The sequence below is a fragment of the Urtica dioica genome, chromosome 3 (genome assembly GCF_054948205.1).
Source record: "Urtica dioica subsp. dioica isolate 48M chromosome 3, U.dioica_male_clone48M_v1_H2, whole genome shotgun sequence".
Classification (NCBI taxonomy): Eukaryota; Viridiplantae; Streptophyta; class Magnoliopsida; order Rosales; family Urticaceae; genus Urtica; species Urtica dioica.
Genome location: NC_142758.1, coordinates 28,014,304 through 28,019,219, shown reverse-complemented (window position 1 = coordinate 28,019,219; position 4,916 = coordinate 28,014,304). Strand labels below are relative to the sequence as shown.

General features: G+C 41.9%; 1 pseudogene; it reads right to left on the bottom strand.

The window, feature by feature from the left end:
- Positions 1 to 1,665: 1,665 nt before the first annotated feature.
- Positions 1,666 to 3,719, bottom strand: LOC149402545 (protein ASPARTIC PROTEASE IN GUARD CELL 1 pseudogene; annotated as a pseudogene).
- Between the last annotated feature and the right edge of the window lie 1,197 nt (positions 3,720 to 4,916).

Sequence of the window (4,916 nt, the reverse complement as noted above, 5' to 3'; positions counted from 1 at the left end):
AGGAAACTACTTCCAACCTTGGTATTTTGATAGGAATGGGAAATAAAGATTATGCTCATGAATATTTGATATTCAATAGAAAAGAGGAAACCACCTCTTCAAGGCAATCCCTCCTCCTATAAATACCACACCTCATTCACAATGTTGAATACACATGTTTTAGAGACTGAGAGCTTCTCTCTCTAGACTTGGCCGCCCAACCCTCTCCCACACTCTCTCTTCTTGCTCTTTTGTTTTGGCACCTAGGTCCTCATTAGACCTAGCATTTTGTTTTAGCTCTTTGGCTCCAAGACAAGTTCTTGAGTCACAGTGTTTAAGAGTTCTCACACACTAAATCCTAACCATACTCGAAAGACTCTAGTGGTAGAAACGTTCGTGGTTACTCACAGGTTCAAGAAGACTAGTGGGAGGCGAGCTGAGTGGGGAGACGAGCATTTCAACATTCCTAAGGCTTCTCAACGTTCAAGCTCCATTCAAGGTTGGTACCGAGTGAAAACTTAAAGTAGTTTTAAAATTTTAAATTATACGCTCATGCACTTTGTCTAGGTTGTAAAAACGTTTTACGAGTTTTTAAAGAAATTTTTATATTCCGCCGCTTGTTAGAAGCGATTATCTTTTCTTAAACCATAGATCTATTCCAACAATCACACCCAAAGGTGGACGTAAGTCTCTCTCTCTCTCTCTCTCCCTCGGAATTCTGTGATTCCATTCCCATAAAACGGTACGATATGAAATCATAAATCAGAGTTGTAGTGAGATTTCAAATTGTGGTCCACACCTTATTCTTGTTCGTCCGGAGATTACGTTTCGGAAGACTAAGGTGTCATCGAGGCGTAAAGAAGAGATCTCGATAGTTTCATAGACATCCCGAAGGTTCGATCGTAGAAGACACCGCTAAGAGGCTGAAACGAGACGAGAAGAAGACAAAGAGCTCGAGGAGATCCCGATCTAAAAAATTTAAGGAGAAACCCCTAAGTTTTCTATAACTCTTCTCTTTAAATTGGTTGCTTGACATATATACTCTAATGATTAAATTAATTAAACAAAACTAGATCTTGATTTAATAATTATTACTTTGATTAATTTATATAGTGTAATTAATTATTTTTTTCCATACGATTATTAATTTTGGGTGTATAATAACCAACATAGTTCTAGCTCTAGTGTTCCTAAATCCTAGTATGCTGCGTCAAAAAATCAAAAGTCGCAGGGTGTGTTGGTCAAAAATCTGCATATGCTAACGTAGTTTTCTTTCTAAATTACGCAGAGACTGCCGTATCTTAATAGCTTCGGCTACCAAACACCGTAGAAAACAAAGAGAAACCACTTTTTTACTTTGAAATCAATCTCACCAATTTTATGTTAAACAGACCTTACCTCGAGCACGTTATACATTCATTGGCTAGCCATTCCTTTTTTTTTTTTTTTTTTTAAAAAAAATTGGCTCATTCTCAGGTCTCAAAATACCATTAATTTAGTCACTCGGGAGTTTTTTAATATTCAACTACTCCGTCATCTACGGCATTTGTCGCCAATATTTTTAGATCAACGGTAATTATTCATATAAAATCAATTTCAATAATAAGTACACACATTTCCAAATATTAATGAAATAGAACCCTTTCAAACCAAGTTGACCAGAGAACCTTAAATTGCGCACGTAATCATACAGATCTATAGAGTATCGCACAAACGTTCAAAGTACGTAAAAATATAATTAAAAAAAAAAAAAAAAAAACAGTACATTTACCACGAATAGTGAGTACCAACTGTAAAGCTGAAAGCACTGTAAACGTAAAGTGCAAACGCTAGAAAACACAAATTCCTTTTTTCATTTTTGCCTTTGTTTGCATTTTGCTATATGAAAAAAAAAAAAAAAAAAAAACACAGCATACATACAACGGTCATTTCCGAACACCGAGGTCTCTAAATACCCTAGAAGGCGTACCTAATTTACAAACAAGCCACTAACTCACACTTGAGTTCTCTTCATGCCACGCAAAAAACGTGCAACCGGAAGAGCAGTTTAACCGACGTTTAGCAGTCACCGGCGACGAAACTGACGACCAGGTTTTCCAAATCGAAACTGACACGTGTCCCCTGCTGCTGAACGTTCCCTATGATGGACAGTGCTGACGTGGTGGGAGCGAAAGCGAAGCAATACGTCCCATTGGAATCAACGGGAATCATGAAATTCTCCGCCGGCAACAACAACTCTCTCTCTCTCCCCTCCCCAAACAGAAACGACACCGTCGGAACCTCAACCCGCTCCGCCGACGACAAATCATAACACGTGTCAAAAAGCGAAACCCCTCCCTCCACCGCCTCCAGATGGCGCGTGCCGTTCACAAACGCCTCCCTCACCACCTCGTAGACCTCCGTCCGCAGCCGCGTGACGGCCGTACCGGAATCCACAATAATTCCTCCCTCGCCGTCACCGTTAACGTCAAAAAGCGAGCTCTGAATCGCCAACCTACGTCCTCCGACTCCGATCCCCTCCATTCCGACATAATAAAAAGTCTCGAGACCGGGATTCCGTCGGAGCGACGCCGTGACAGCGTCGCTCCTTGCTGGCGCGTCGAAATCCAGAGTCGAAGCAGAGCCGGAATCTCGATCGACAAGGCAATACGAAAACGAGCTCGCGCCGAGCTGAGCCGGGAAAGACAAAGCACCGCCGCCGAGCCCTAGTAACCCCGCCGCGCCGACGAAGAGCCCTTCATTGCTGTGGCCGCAGCCGATAGCCACGCCGGAGACAGCCGAGCCGCCTAGTGTTAGCGTTTCAGCGATCAGCTCGCCTTCTGTGTAAGAACCATCTCCGTAAGCCACCTCGTAAAGGCACGTGTCATTTCGGCACTCGGACAGGTCCAGCAAGTTGCACTGGGTCGACCCGCACGTGAGGCGGGAGAAGGATGATGATGTGGCCGGGTCGTAAATCGGGTCGGATTGCGTGTAGCATTCGGAGCAGGGTGCGCATTGCACCCAGCTGACGTCACTTCCCGTATCGATGACCACGTAGGCATCGCTCGCCGGGATTCCGATTCCGATTTGGGCGAAGTACTCTCCGCTTCCCTGGCTCGAACCCGAAATTACCGGAGCCTGAACCGACTCTGTCTGGATCCGGGTCGAGAGGGAGTTGACCCGGTTCGAGTCGCGTTCAAGCCGGGAGAGAGTCAGGTCTCGGTAACTGGACTCGTCAGGGACTCGGACTGAGGCTCGGGGATAGAGCTGGAGAGAGAGCCCAGTCTGCCACGAAGGGAATCTCTTCTCCGTCTCACTAAACGACAGCGTTTTCAGGGAATCTTGGGTTAAGACGGTCGTCGTTTTCTTGGTGGAGCTTGCCACGTCGAGGAACGTCGTCGTTTTTCTTGGGCTCCATGGCGAGTTTCTGGACTCGACTACGACGGAGACGAAGACGTTGAAGAGAATAATGTAGTGAAGAAAACCCATTTTTTTTTGTTTTTTTTTTTATCAATGTGAGAGAATGGGGGTATACAGATATTTTGTTTTTCCTATTAAATAACAAGGGAATATAAGATGAGAGAATAAAGTTTTGTTGCTTTGGGAGACATTATTGGTTCACGCCAAGGACGCTGGAAAGAAGAAAACAAAGGGTGGGTTTTTTTGGTGGAAATTTTTTGTTTTATATTGATGGGGTTGAGAGAGTTGAGAGGATCTTTGGATGAGCGTTGAGGGAATATAGGAGATAATATATGGGTAAGGTTGGCTTTCCTAAAAAAAAAAAAATATATGGGTAAGGTTGGCTTCGTATTCACAAGAAAACTCGAGGGCTTTATCTACACATTTCTATGGCTTTGCATTCAATTTAACGAAAGTCAAATCAGCCTTTTATTACGTGAACTTGTTTATGTTCTCAGATGTCATATTTAGTAAGTCATGAGATCCATGGGGTTCTTGTTTGTTGCATTTGCACTTTTATGATCGGACTGCTGTATGTGATTACTTTTGTGCTTTATTTCTCTTGTTGAAACCATTTGATTTTTGACCGATAAAAGTGGAGAAACTTCGTTTTCTAGACTTAAAAGTTATGAAAATATCTCAATTAGACCCGTGAATTAAAAAATACCTTCAGTTCAAAATAAACTTCATCTCCATCTCTTTCCATCTCTTTCATTCTCACTCTCTCACTTTCTCTCACTTTCTCTCCACACCCATTCCGACGCCCTCACCAAATCCGATGCTGACCTCACCAAATCCGACGCCCACCACCATAAATCCGACCTCCATCAAGCTCCATAGCCTTCCAAACCTCAAAATGACAAAAAAAAAATGTTAGTTTTTTAATGGTTTTGTCATGGTTTGATTAGTGTAGGATTGATAGGATAGAAGATTAGAGTGGTTTTTAGTTATTTAGGGTTGATTTGAATCATAGAAGATAGGTGAATTATTTTTTTTTTTTAAATCTGGGTTTTTTTTTATGGATCCCGACCGAATCCGATGGAATCCGATGAGATCCGACACAATCCGATGATCTTCAAAGAGAGGGGATCCGACGTGATTGAATTTTTTTTTTTAAATCTGGGTATTTTTGAAGAGACGGGATCCGACGGGATCGAATTTTTTTTTTTTTAATCTGGGTATTTTTGATGGATCCCATCGGATCCTGACCGAATCCGAAGGGATCCGACGGGATCCGACCGTCTCCGACGCCAACTGTCTCCGACGAGATCCGACCTCCCGAAGCCGTTTTTTTTATTTTTTTTTCAGATTTTAGTTGTGTCTTTTTTATTTTTTTTTTAGATTTTAGTTGTGTTTTTAGTTGTGTTTTGAATGATATTTGTTTTTTTTTTTATAATTTATTAGTTGATTTTTTTAAATTGTTTTTTTATATATTCGTGTTTTAGGACAAATTGGTGTTTTTATGTGAGAGTAATTTTCCGGGTCGAATTACATTATAA